The sequence below is a fragment of the Corythoichthys intestinalis genome, chromosome 4 (assembly GCF_030265065.1).
Source record: "Corythoichthys intestinalis isolate RoL2023-P3 chromosome 4, ASM3026506v1, whole genome shotgun sequence".
Classification (NCBI taxonomy): domain Eukaryota; kingdom Metazoa; phylum Chordata; class Actinopteri; order Syngnathiformes; family Syngnathidae; genus Corythoichthys; species Corythoichthys intestinalis.
In genome coordinates, this window is record NC_080398.1 from 48,166,868 (window position 1) to 48,181,784 (window position 14,917).

The 14,917-nt window shown below is 38.6% G+C and overlaps 1 protein-coding gene across 8 annotated transcripts in view; it reads left to right on the forward strand.

Moving 5' to 3' along the window:
* LOC130915256 (cholecystokinin-like) overlaps nt 1–14,917 on the forward strand; it is a 51,741-nt gene that overhangs the window by 15,553 nt on the left and 21,271 nt on the right. For all 8 annotated transcript variants that reach the window (XM_057835156.1, XM_057835157.1, XM_057835159.1 and 5 more), the window contains one exon: nt 7,414–7,527. The gene's annotated coding sequence lies outside the window, so the exon portion shown is untranslated. The remainder of the gene's footprint in view (nt 1–7,413; nt 7,528–14,917) is intronic.

Sequence of the window (14,917 nt, forward strand, 5' to 3'; positions counted from 1 at the left end):
GTAGAGACGAACGGCGGCTCGACGAAGCCATCTGCACGGACCGCAGTCGGGCCGCTCCGCGGCGATGACCAACGACGACCCCGAGGTTCCATGGCTCGTTCCCTCTCACGCTCCCTCAGACGATTGCCCAAAAGCACGGACAAGGAAATCAGGTCCTCCAGGTTCGACGAATCATCCCGGGCCGCCAACTGGTCCTTCACCGCAGAAGGCAGCCCACGCCGAAAAATCCCACACAGCGCCGCTTCTCCAAAACCGCACTCCGCGGCCAAAATGCGAAACTGAACAGAGTAGTCTGCTACAGTCAGATCGCCCTGAAAAAAATCCAATAGGCGGCTGGCTGCCTCCTTGCCTCTAACCGGATGATCAAAAACTTTGACGAACTCCGTCTCGAAATTTTCAAAACAATCACGGACCGCGGGCCTTGTGTTGCTCACCGCCATGGCCCATGCAGCCGCTTTACCGGCGAGGAGACTCATTACATAAGCTACACGGGATCTATCACTCGCAAATGTAAAAGGCTGCTGGTCAAAAATAAGGGAGCACTGGTGTAAAAACTGTCGGCAGGCACCTGGCTCTCCCTCATAATGATGAGGGTGTGGCAACACCGGCTCCCGAAAAGACGCCAGCGAACTCATCGGAGGAGGGGCGGGTAGATCGGGCGCCGCGGCAGTGTCAATTGTACCACCGGGCTTTACAGGTAAAGGCATATTCGCAACTCTTGTGGTGAGCGAGCCTATCACATCCACTAATTTGCGTAACGATTGCTCGTGTTGACTAATGATATGGTCGTGATCAGCTAGAGCACGGCAAAGACCTTCTGAGTCCGTGGGATCCATGTGGTCGGGCTATTCTGTTATGAACGGCAAGCCGTTGATGTGGATCCCAAACACAGACCAAAAGATCAGGTAGAGTGAATGCTTGTATTTATTAAGTACAACAAAGGGAGCACGCTGGAAAACGCGAGTGTAACAAATTACAACTAAGGGAGCACGCTGGAAAACGCGAATGTAACAAATTACAACTAAGAGGGCACGCTGGAAAACGCGAGTGTAACAAATTACAACTAAGAGAGCACGCTGGAAAAACGCAAGTGTAACAAATTACAACTAAGAGAGCACGCAAGAAAGGCGCGAATATAACAGAGTACAAAATCCTAACTACAAAGTCCAAAAGAGCACAAACGTAAAAATGATCAAACCAGACCACGACCGTAGAATGTCGGGAAGCACGAAGAACGACAATGAGAACACAGCGGTAAGCAAGGCAGGTAGCAAGCAATAGTCCGACACTAGCAGATGGTGACAGGCTTCCTTAAATATTGAGCTTTCCCAATCAAGCACAGGTGTGTTGTGTTACCCTGCCAGTCTGGTTCAATCAGGAGCTGAATAAAGAAAAAAGAGCTGAGAACACACAAACATGACAGATGACGTAGATCAGAGGTCACGGAACCGCAGACCTCTGTCCGGTTCCGGACCCCCAAGCCGTCTGGACCGGATCTCAAGCTGTCTGGACTAATACACGTTGCAACAGCAAAAATCATTTTTTTCTGCGGGTTTGCAGAGCGGTGGTGGGCAACAAACAAAAACCTTAGCGGTGACGCGCATGAGCCAGCCAATGGGAATGAAGCATTTGAAAGTTATTTTTAGAACAGCATGTCCCACACTCGCTTTCCAGACTCCGCGGAGTGACAGCCCGAAAACTGACCGAATGAAGTTGGAGGACGAGGCGAAAAGGTACGGCAAATGGCGTGCTTAAAACTACGCAGCATTGATGCAGAAAACAGAGTGTTTAAGGAGGAGTAGACCAACATATTTTTAACGTGGTACATTAGTCGAATTTGACAACCAAAGTACTACTGTGCGCGCTAAACTTGTTTTGTTTGGATGCATACAGGCAGAACGTACTAAAAATGCCTTAAGAAAATACTTAAGTGCAGTTATACCAAATAAGGACGGTTTAAATACGCTACATGACTAATGTGGTCAACTGCTTCAAAGCTAACACAAAAAAAACACAATGGTTAAAAGTATGAGAGAGTAATACATGCAAAAAGTATTTTTGAGGCGATGAAAAGGTTCTAAAAAACTGAATAAAAACAAAAATAGTGAGTACTCACCGCTTCTGACCGATGTGCGCATGCGTGCGGATGCTTGCGCAAGTGCGCTGAGCGTTGTGTAGACATTTCGCCGCGTAGTAAGGAATGGCCGAACAACGGTAGTGCTTGTAAAAAGCAGCAATTTGAAAAGGCAGTATGAGACGAAGCACGCAGCTTTTTCGCAAAGTTTCCCGATGAACTCTGCCATCCGTTCTCAAAAAATAGCGGAATTAAGGGCTCAATATGATCGCTTTATTATTTATTACTAATTAATTATTATTTATTTATCACTTAGTATAAATTTATTTTTCATATTTCATTTACATTTTTGATTGTTGTAATTTTTTAATTCCGGACCCAGAGGATTTTTAATTCATGACCCCTGACGTAGATTGTCACTGTCACTCGACGAATACTATCAGGTTACTGCAATTCCTTCTACCTGGCGAGACGTCCAACACATGCACACATCGGTTAAAAGCGGCGAGTACTTACTATTTGTGTTTTTTTTTTAGTCTTTTATTATCTTTTCATTGCTTCAAAATACTTTGCATGTGTTTCCCTCTCATACTTTTAAGCATTATGTTTTCTTGTGGTTAAAGTCCCTGTGACACCATAAAAAAAAAAATTAATATAGCATTATTATGTGAATTAAAATCTTATTTTGAGACGATTTGACTATATACAACAATTTGGCAAAGCGCAGATGATGAGAAATGAGTCTTTTAATCTGCCGTTTAGCCACGCTTATCATTATAGCGCTCTAGAACCTCCAGCTGGGTGATGGTGTTGGCAGAGTAACGATTCCAGCTAATTTAGAATTCAGCCCATTGAGGGGAAGATTTAGAATGAGGAAAATGCGACAGAGAGCAAACTCAATTATTTTTTTGAGGATATTCTTTCCAATTGCTAAATAAATGACAAATAACAGTCTTGTGCTAAATAGAATATGAAATATTAACAATGCATTTATTCAGCACGATATGGTTTATTACTGCATAATGGTCAAAATGGCTGACTTTTTATACATCCCAAACCTTATTTTATGCAACCCGAATTAGTCCGGCTTTTGTTGTTTCCCTACCCCGGCTTCGGAGACGGAGGAAAGAGCGTAAACAAAACAGGAGGCGTGACAGCTAGATGACATGCTAACCCGAACCGAGCGGCTCTTTCAAGTCTCTTTCTCACCTTACGAAAACAAAAAAATCACCCAAAACTACCCCGACTCATGTCACACACAGCGGCGTGGGTGATTATCTTCACCAATCAGCCAGCCCCCGGGGATGTTCATCGTTCTGCTTGGGGCCAAGCTGAGGAAAGCGCTCTGTGGGCGGGCACGCGAAAAGGACCAAGGGGGGTGGAAGTCTACACAATCGAGAACCGGAGGTTAGCTAGCTGACCTCACATTCGCCTTCTTCCTCAAACCAAGACTCGAGGTGGAAGTCACTTATTTTCATGGCGCGGGATAAAAAAATTGAATAAATATATCAATCGTTTCCACACACATCGATGCGGTCCATTTAATTCAGGAGCATAACATATCTCGTGTAATATGAAATAAACATGCTATATGTGTCACAGGCACTTTAAAGCAAATTGTTGATCTGTTGGTCACATTAGTCACACAGCATATTTAACCACCCTTATTTGATATTATTATGTTTAAGTATTTTCTTAAGGCATCTTAAGTATGTTCGGTCTGATGCATCGAAACAAGCTGAAAGTGCACGGTAGTACTTTGGGTGTCAAATTCGACTCTTTTAGACGTTTTGCCGATGTAGCACATTTTGGCAGAACACAGTTTTTTTTCCTACTCTTGACTCATCTCATCCCGTCTTTCCTGTTCATTTTGCTTTTGCGGCTAGTTTTGTGAACTATCGTCAGTGCTGTCATGCTCATTAATGTTCCTCTTGGGTTGAAATAAAATGGGTTGAACAGATGACATGTTTATGTCACTAGTCATACACTGGAAGCCCGGCAGCATAACCAGGTGATGTTAACAACAATGGTGACCTACTAGTTAAAACTAATGATACAAACTGTATAAAAACAAATCATCAAGAGGGGTTTTAATATGAAATTATTTAAACTCACAATAACATTTATCTTTTAAACCATTAACACCAAACGTGTCGGCAGCGACGCGTTTACGCTTATCATCTTTTAAGCTTTGTCATGCTGTGATTACGTCACCCATGTGCCGCTGGTTGGTCTCGTTTGAAAGTGCGGAAGTTGATGTCCACACCAGTTTTTATTTGAAGTCAATCAGCCAAGAAAAACGGGAGATAATGTCATTTGAGTTTTATAGTTTTATTGCACTCATAAATATGCATTAAAACGCTGCATGGACCATGTATCCATCTCCATATTCCCATCATTTCTTGTCTTTTTTCAAAACCAAAAGCAGCACAAAAGACTACATATCCCAAGAGCCGTTGTGATGTCAGGAAAGACGAACCGAATGTGATCATTTTTGATAAATTTCCGAGCGAGGCGCCAACTATTGAAAGGGAGGCATGCGAAGCAAGCAACGGCCGGTTGGTTTGAGTGAGCGACTTTGAAACAGAATGAATGAATCTATAACTATATTTAGCGCAAGCTAATTGCATTATTTCATTAACTCAAGGAAGAAGATGAGCCATATTTGTCGTTGTTTTCTTGGGATGAGATGGCGTCTAGGCGAGTAGAAGTGACAGCAGCGCGCAAAGCCGCAAATGGCGAAAGAGTAGGCTGTGTGACGTTGTGTGTGACGCAGCTCCATGACCTGTTCAAGAAGCTTTATTGAGTGCGCAAAAAAAAAATAAAAAACTTTATTGTTTCGCATGCCTGAAAAAATTGAATTGAACTGAACTACTTGTCAATATTTCTTAAAATACTTTTTTCCAAAGTTATATATATTTTTTCTTCACTATAATCTCTTCAATTTTTATGTAGATGTGTGTTCGAGAAGCTTGATTGCATGTACGTATATACTTTTGATAAGGTGATGGGTACAACACCTAACTTCACAAAGAGATATCCTTCAAACCAGATGTGTGTTCGAGAAGCTTGATTGCATGTACGTATATACTTTTGATAAGGTATAAGGTGATGGGTACAACACCTAACTTCACAAAGAGATATCCTCCAAACCCTTTTTGTGTTAGATGATATATATGATTTTTTTCTCTCACTATTTTGCACAGTATATAACCTGTTTTGACCATAGTATGTGTAAAGGCCAAAAATGCCTATGACCATACCTGCTGTTTGTGTTGAATTGTCAAACATAAAACTATTCAATCTTATTTTTTTCTATTGAATGTTTATCCTAACAAGTTGAATAAATATTATCAAGCTTCAAAAGGGTTGGTCGAGCATGTTTGGTTGTCACTGGCACTGTTTATCCTAACAAGTTGAATAAATATTATCAAGCTTCAAAACGGTTGGTCGAGCATGTTTGGTTGTCACTGGCACATCAACATTACAAATTTTGAAAAAAAATTTCAGGATTTTTTTTGTGTTTTGGGGTCCAAAATGGGGATTATAATTGGTCAGTGAAGAAAACAACAGTTTAGACATGAAATTCAAGGTGTCCTGAAAAAAGGGACCCAACTTGGCCATTGTAAATAATTTTTTCTTTGAAATATAAAGGCAACATCAAATGCATGCAAATTCGGCCAAAATAGGCTATATATATATATATATATGGCGGAAAACATTCAGGTGACTTGAAGTTCTGCTCTGGGACCCCCAATTTGGTGGCAAAAAGTGGCAAAAGACGAAAGAATTTCTCTTGAAAAAAATATGAACATGTTGCTTTTTATTCCATTTTTCAATGTTTTGTTTTTTTATTGAAAGCATAATCGAGAGCAATTTAAACAGCAAAGATAATCTTTAACATTGTATATGGCGGAAAACACTCAGGTGACTTGAAGTTCAGCTCTGAGAACCCCAGTTTGGCCAAATTTCAAAATTGTCCGATACATCATTGGAAAGCTTAAAATCTCAATTTTCTGGGGGAAGAAAACTTTTGAATAGGAGGGCATTAAAAAAATATATATTTAAACAGCGTAATTCTATTTGGAGGTGAGAGCATGAATGAGCAGAATTAAAGACGACATGACTTCAACGAGATATTATAGCGTACTTACCTTGTTTTGATCCCAAAACTCCATGTAGCATGTATCACTGAGTGTCAAGGCACTGCTGTGAATGGCAGCAGCTGGATTTTTGGGGGGATTTTATGGGTGAAACGTGGACATACAACAAGGGTCGAGATGCTGAAATCGCAGACATCAAGGAGAGGTCGAGATTTTTCTTTTTCATATATTTACCCTTTTAAACGTTGTTTTTCAAATTTTCTTTGTTTGGCTCCATTATTTATCATCTAACATATTGGAGAAAATGCAACAGTCACAAAAAAAACAATTAAGCGATACTTATAACTTATGAGGTAGATATCCGTGACTTTTTTGCAGACACCATTTTTTTCATTGTGACGTAATTTGTTTAAAAGTTTAAAATATGTGAGTGAATAATTTTTTAAAGTCGTTTTTTTTTTTTTTTTTTTTTTACAAAATATTAGACATCAATTAATGATTATAAGCTAAAAATGATAGACATTTTGAATAAGAAATAAAATTTATTACCTTCGTTTTATGGCTGGGTTGAAACAAAAGCGGTTACGCGACATATGTAAACGGGAGTTTCCAGGGTAAAACGGACAAATTCAAAATAGTTTGGGGGCTTAATATGCCATGAATCTGCTATGGCAGAACACAGACATATTGTTCTATCAAACACAACAGTTCTTTTGGCTTAAAATACAGTTTATTTTAAAGAGGACTGCAAGAGCAGAAACGGCATTTTCAGTCTCATCTGTGTTTTCCGCCATGTACAAATATATACATATACACATATATATATATATATATATATGTGTGTGTGTGTATGTGATCTTTTTTTTTTTTTCCAAAACGAATGAAACCAAACCAAAGCCTTGAATTTAAAAACAGGTGTCTTGGCAAATTGAAAAAGGTGAATGTTCATTTTTTAATTATATGTTTTTATTCATTTTTCATTTTCATTACATTTTACATTATGATGTGGCTCATGGTTCTATCTTTAAAAGGAAGATACTTAACATTGACATACCATAAATAAATAGATTAATTAATTAATTAATTAATTAATTAATCTTTAGACCCACAAGTACTTATTTTGTTTTTGCTGTTGTTATTATGTATTTAAGGATTTTATTTTGCCTCTCATTCCTCAGGGGTAGTGAAACATTGGTAAAAATATTTTCTAACAGACCTGGTTTGATTCTTCATCAGAACAAAGTTTCAAAGAATGAGTGCAACTCTGGATAAGAATGTCCTGATATTGCACTAGCCAACTGAAGTGGAAAGAAGAGGGACTTTCAAACCTTCAATCAGGAAAACAAACAGGTGAGATATTTTCCAACAGAAGCTCCACTTTTTTGTGGCTCTGTGCCTTTCACATTCATCAGATCACATAAGCATTCGAATGAACACCACATCTTATGGCAATTGCCTCTGTAATGAAACTGTGAAGTGAATTGGCATAAGAGACATTTTCACGTCTGCCTCAGAGTGCTGAAGTTCAAATATGGAATCGTGTCATTTGCCTTGCAGTATTAGTTTTTCTCAATTGCTTTGGTACGTTTCTGAGATCAGAATTGAAATTCTTGAAACTACTTGTTTCAGTCCTCACAACATGTCACACAAGTAGGAAAACAACATAGATTACCTGGAAAAGCCAGTTTTTTGTGCAAAATACTTTGTCTATCGCTCTAAATTTCTACGTCAATGAACATGTCAGTGCTGTCAGAATGACAAGTCCTTGTTTCACTGTGTACAGACAAGACAGTCAAATCGCTTAGTCATGCTCTCAGTTGAACAGTTACTCTGGTGGAAAGCTCTGATGCTGAAGATGGTGTACATAAGTTTGAATGAAAATTGCAAGTTACACCTTTGTTTGTGGGAAAGTGATTGCAAGAGACTAGACAAGATTCAGTTAACACTTTTACTTTCATCACCTTGTCCAATGCAGATTCTTGACTCTTGACACCTTGTCCAATGCAGATTCTTGACTCTTGACAAGGTGATGATGCTGGAACTTTTGTTTGTTGCTGTTCCAGTGAGATTTACAAAGATGACTGCTTGAAGAAGACATCAAAATTCCCTCAGTCCTTGATGATATGGGGCTGCATGTAGGGCAAAGGCACTGGGGAGATGGCTGTGGTTAAATCGTCAATAAATGCAAATTACATTGAACTTTTAGACAGCTTTCTTATCCCTTCAATTGAAAATATGTTTGTAATTTTCCAAGATGACAATTCATCATGCCACAGAGCTAAAACTGTTAAAGCATTCCTTGGAGAAAGACTCATCCAGTCAATGTCATGGCCTGTAAATAGCCCAGATCTCACCCCTATTGAAAACCTGTGGTGGAAATTGAAAAAAATGGTCCACAGCAAGGCTCCGACCTGCAAGAATGATCTGGCAACTGCATTTAAAGAGAGTTGGCACCAAATTGATGAAGAATACTCATCAAGTCCATGCCTCAGAGACTAAAAGCTGTCATAAAAGCCAGAGCTGGCGCTACTAAATACTAGAGATGTGTTTTGATTAGTATTTCTTTGTTTGTTTCTCATGATTCCATATTTTTTTCCTCAAAATGAATATACAGTATATTTCCCAGCACTTGCTCTTTAAAAGTAACATTTGCTGACCACCACAATGTTTTTTATTCATTTGTTTTAAGTGTTTCATTATGCTAAAGAGTTGCACTTTTGAACTAATACTTTTTTTTTTTCAAGCTTTTTATCCGAGTTTGTTTTACATGAATAAAATGGTGATTCCATACTTTTTGCTATGTGTTGTACATGTCGGGATTTTTTTCCCCATTCTTTCTACACATCTTGACATTCCTCCCTGTTGGGCCACAAATTTTCATCTACGTAACAATGGATGTCCTCTCTTGCTATACAGCGTGGAAAGAATCTTCTTGAATGCCATATCCATATATAAAAATTCTTCTATGGGATTGAGGAACGGGGATAATGGTGAGAGAAATTCCATTACCATTCTGATGTAGGTTGCAAACCATTCCCTGATTATGTTGGAGTGGTGGAAACCCACATTGTCCCAAACTATCACAAATTTTGGCAGATTAAAATAATTTATGTAAAATAAGTAACAGAATGCTTAGAAATAAGCACACCCATGTTGACATATTCTGACAACATGTCCATCCATTTTGCATGTAGAGACCTATGCAATGAAGTAATGATTAAATGTTGTGGGTGGTGAGACTATTCAATATTCAGTGGGGCAAATACATATTTAGTCAACCACCAATTGTGCAAGTTCTCCGACTTGAAAAGATTAGATTAGCCTATAATTGTCAACATGGGTAAACCTCAACCATGAGAGACAGAATGTGGGAAAAAAACAGAAAATCACACTGTTTGATTTTTAAAGAATTTATTTCCAAATTAGAATGGAAAATAAGTACAGTAAAACCTCCGCTGACGAACGCTTAAGCTCACGAACTTTTCGCCTCAAGAACATTAAATTCGCGAGCATATAGTCTCTGCGGACGAACTAGTTTTTGGCGGACGAACCAAACCACGCGGTCGAACAGCGCCACGAGAAGCTAACGCATGTTCACGGCGTCCCAGTTCGTCCCCTCCCTTTCGTTGAGTGCGGACGTGGTTTGTGTTTGATAGACATTTTGGACCATATGGAGTGTACTTTTGCTATTATGGGACCGAAAAAGAGTTATCTACAGTCCTTATGGAAGGTGACTCTCCTTCCAAACAGTAACTCCCTCCCTCCCTCCTCCTCCCACTCCATTCCATCAAGCCATCAACTACCATCACAAAGGTAAATAAAACGACTTCATTATACAGTACAGTTTATTTCTTTAATTACAATACAATAGCACATTTATTATACATAAAATAAGGTATATTTTTGTGTAGTTTTAAGGCTTATTTAGTAGAAAATTATGTTTTATGGGGACCTGGGAACGGATTATTCTCATTTTAATGGTTTCTTATGGGAAATAAATGTTCGGAAGACGAACTTTTCGCCTTACACACACTTTCTGGGAACCAATTATGTCCGTGAGCTGAGGTATCACTGTATTTGGTCACCTACAAACAAGCAAGATTTCTGTCTGTCAAAGAGGTCTAACTTCTTCTAACGAGGTCTAACGAGGCTCCGCTCGTTACCTGTATTAGTGGCACCTGTTTTAACTCATTGTCGGTATAAAATACACCTGTCCATAACCTCAGTCAGTCACACTCCAAAATCCACTATGGCCAAGACCAAAGAGCTGTCGAAGGACACCAGAGACAAAATTGTAGACCTGCAACAGGCTGGGAAGACTGAATCTGCAATAGGTAAAACGCTTGGTGTAAAGAAATCAACTGTGGGAGCAATTATTAGAAAATGGAAGACATTAAAGACCACTGATAATCTCCCTCGATCTAGGGCTCCATGAAAGATCTCACCCCGTGGCAAGTTGCACAAGTTTTTGTGCCACTTGCTCAAAGAAATGAGAAACTGCTTTTTGATGTGCACTCGTGATACGATGTTGCGAGAATTGAACAAGTAGTTTTGAGGATTTCGATTTTGATCTGAGAAACCAAGTTTACTTGCTCGCTCTGTGCTTATTTTTGGATACTCCTGCATTGTCTCACATTCCTAAAACATCCATGTAAGATTCACAGACCATAGAAGTGACTGTGATTGGTGACTAATCCAGACTGCCTCACCCGCAATCCAAATGAGGTCAAGTCTTGTAGTAGTCTTCAATAGATAACAAGATGGCAGAAAATAGTGGTGAAACGGAAGTTGGTGCCATTAAAACAGGTGCCATTGACAGCATAGTTGAATAAGAACAGTTGCATATGACAGGAAGATCCACGTTACCCTAATTAACATACCTGAGTAGTGTGCTGACACATTTTCTGTCATCCTAAATTGGGATGTATTGTAGTTCTAGAGAACTTGTGTCCAGGGGAAAAATGTGTGATTTGTTGAAGTCTTTTTTTAAGGGGAGAGGAACTTTACACAGTAACAAGCTGACATTTCTTCAGTGTTGTCCTGTGGAAAGATGTAGACAAGTTTCCGAAACCAAGCCCAAGCCACCACAAAGACAGGGTGTTTAAGTAGCCATGATGCCGCTGTGTTTTTAAAGGTATGTTCTTCCTATCTCTGCATTTTCAAGTGTCCAATGCTCCAAAAATACTAAAGCTAAAAACTACTTGTTGTCTTCAATATTGTTATTACCATGATGATCGTAATTATGGTGATGTTTTATTTAATTTACTTCAACTACGGTACTGCAGTGGCTGCAACCCGTGCTATCTGGTTCTAGCCTGCTGCAAATCAGTTCGTGTAGGATGGCACAATTATGTTCAATTGGACTACAATTCTGTGTTTTTCATCACAGCTGAGAAATATATTTAGCTTTGCTAAATCTAGTTATACAATAATAAAAAAATTGACAACACTCAACTACTACAAGTGATACATGGGCTTCTTACCCTAAATGCATAAATACAAGTGTTCAAGTTTTTTTTTTCATTTGTTTACAGGTGAAAAACGTTGTTAGGCAAGGGAAGACAACTTGATGTGCCTCACAACAACACTTACTGTACGTTGATGGACATATATCCAGACTACGTTCATTCTACTTTGATGATGGAAGGCTCAATTTATGCTCCACCTTTGTTCGTGTTTTTTCAAATAATTTTATAAATTGTTGGTTTATTGACCTGTTTTGCACATGCACCAATCGTTTTCAATAAAACAAGAAATGGGATCATGTTGTCCAAAGGTTTTATTGCAAACAAAATCTGCAATAAAAAAGAATGACATACTGTTTTTGTGTTTATATGTACTGTACGTGTGTGATGAGCTCATAATACCATAACTATAATCTAACCAGATTAAAATACAGTACCTTGTAGTATTTCCTCATAACAATTCTGTGTCAGACACGAACGATCATCAAAGTGATAAGAGCAAACGCTCAACACAGAAAGTCCCGGAGTTTCCTGTACATCGTGCTGAATCCATTTGTTGAGATTCCGTGGGTTCTTCTGGTTTGATTTTCCAGTTTTAACTTCATCTACTCACAGCTTACTTCAACCGCACGTCATGTTGTTCTGTCAATACAGTATTCTAGAGATCTGACTGAAAATTTGGCAACAAAAACTTTTGGCCCAAAATAGCTTAGATTGTTTTTTTTTTTTTTGGTTTTTGGTTAATAGCCCGAAGGTTTACCACCAAATAGTGTGAAGATCCGTAGTCCTCTTGTGATGACACATCCAAAACACAGCAAAAAGTTACTTCTCGTCCCATGTCACATCGTGTACAGTGCATTTGATCCCGTGTGTGAGTAGTTCGGAGTTTAATCAAGCGAGCAAGATACAAATAAAGTAGTATTTAAATGGACACGTGTGCATTTGCTCTGGTTTAATACAATAATTTTATGCCACAACCACTTCCTCTTTTTGTCGCATTTTTTTTAGCGACTTCCAAACCCCCTCCGCCAGTCACCGTTTAATCCGGCTGAAAGCGACTTCGCTCAGCTTCGTCACCGCTAGAACTCGGCCCACTCGCCTGGCTCTCAATCGATTCCACTTGTTGCCAGAGGTGGGTAGTAAGGCATTATACTCCGCAACATTTACTTGAGTAACTTTTTGAGAAAAATGTACTTATAAGAGTAGTTTTACTGAGCCATATTTTTTACTTTTAATTGAGTATATTTGTGAAGAAAAAAACGCTACTCTTCCCCTCTACTTTGGCTACACTAAAGGCGTTACAATTTTCCTCTTTATTCTACATATTAGACTTTTTTTTTTTTTTTTTTTTTTTTGCTGGCTATGCTATTGGCAAGAGTAGCGCAACTAATTTCATCAGTGAGACCTCGCAACAATAATCACATAACTCCATTACACCAATCAGACGCAAGCTTGCGGTTCTATCATTACGAAAGCCTGTTCAATCACGCGTCTTTAAAGCACCGTAACAAATGAAGTATTTGACATAGAGCTCTGCCCTCAACATGAGTCAAATACGCAAATTCAAAACTCTCTCCCAGTTTTTATTTGGCACTGATTGACCACGGAAAACCGGTGATATGATCATTTTAATTTCATAATAGTAGCTATGAAGGAACTACAGTATTCACTATTCAAACTAGGAACTGTTTTCTCCACTGGAGGGCTGGGCACTCATGCTCTTTGGACGAATAATGCTTCATTACTGTTTTTTTTTTCTCTCTCTCTTTAATTTAATGTTTTTTTTTTTTTATTTAATTTATTTATTCAGCTTAATGTGGTTATGTAATGGGTTATTGTACAGTATCATTTCTTTGAGTTCATATAGATAAGTTTGTCCTGAGAAAAAAATACTACAGTTCCACACAAACGTACATCGATATCTCATTTTGCTTAGCAACTGGAGGCGGGAGACCCATTTTTCCAGTGTCCCAAACTTCCAAGAACATTTATCAAGGTTCCATCGGCTGTGAAGCCCAACGAACAGAATGCTATGACGACGCCTGCACCTCTGCTATAGGACACATTCAGAGTTTGCCACAATCACTGCCACTGGGAATGCACCCTCCCAAGGGGTTTCAATATGCACCTTTCATACTAAATTTCTCGAGCCTCGGGGTTTGTAGAACTTTTTAGAGGATGTTTGCGTACCTGTGAGAAGGGACCATATTTTAATTCCGCCTGATCGCGAGAAAAAGGGCCAAGGCAAAGTGCATTAATTGGAAAATTATGATATTAAATAATAATTCTTTAAAAAAAAATGTATACATTTGTATTATTCGCCCATTCGGTTTTCGGTTTTTCGTCCAAGTGTTTCCAATATTCGGTTTTCTGTTTTGGCCAAGGATTTTGCTTTCGTTACATCCCTAATATATGGCGGAAAACACTCAGGTGACTTGAAGTTCCGCTCTGAGAACTCCAATTTGCCCAACTTTCAAAATTGTCCGATATGCATGTGTGATACTGTATATCATTGGAAAGCTTAAAATCTCAATTTTCTGGGGGAAGAAAAATTTTGAACAGGAGGGCATTTTTGAAAAAAAAAGTTTTTTTAAACAGCAAAACCCTATCTGGAGGTGAGACCACGCGAGAACAGAATTACAGACACCATGACTTTAACAAGATATTATCGCGTACTTACCTTGTTTCGATCCAAAAACTCCATGTAGCGTGTATCACTGAGTGTCAAGACACAGCTGTGAGATTTTGTTTTTCATATATTTACACTTTTAAACTTTTTTTTTTTCAATTTTTCTTTGTTTGAATCAATTATTTATCATCTAACATATCGGAGAAAATGCGACAGAAACAAAAACAATACAGTTAAGCGATAGTTATGAGGTAGATACAGTATCCGTGACTTTTTTACAGACACCATTTTTTTTTATTGTGATGTCATTTGTTTAAAAGTCTAAAATATGCGAGTGAATAATTTTTTAAAGTTTTTTTATTTAAAATGAAATATTAAACATCAATTAATGATTCTAAGCTAAAAATGGCAGACATTTTGAATAATAAATAATTAATAATTACCATCGTTATATGGCCGGGTTGAAACAAAAGCGGCGACGTCTGCAAACGGGGGTTTCCAGAGTAAAACGGACAAATTAAAAATAGTTCGGGGGCTTCATGTGCCATGAATCTGCTATGGCAGCATATAGACATATTGTTCTATCAAACACAACAGTTGGTTAGGCTTAAAATAGAGCAGTTTCTTATAAAGAGGGGTGCAAGAG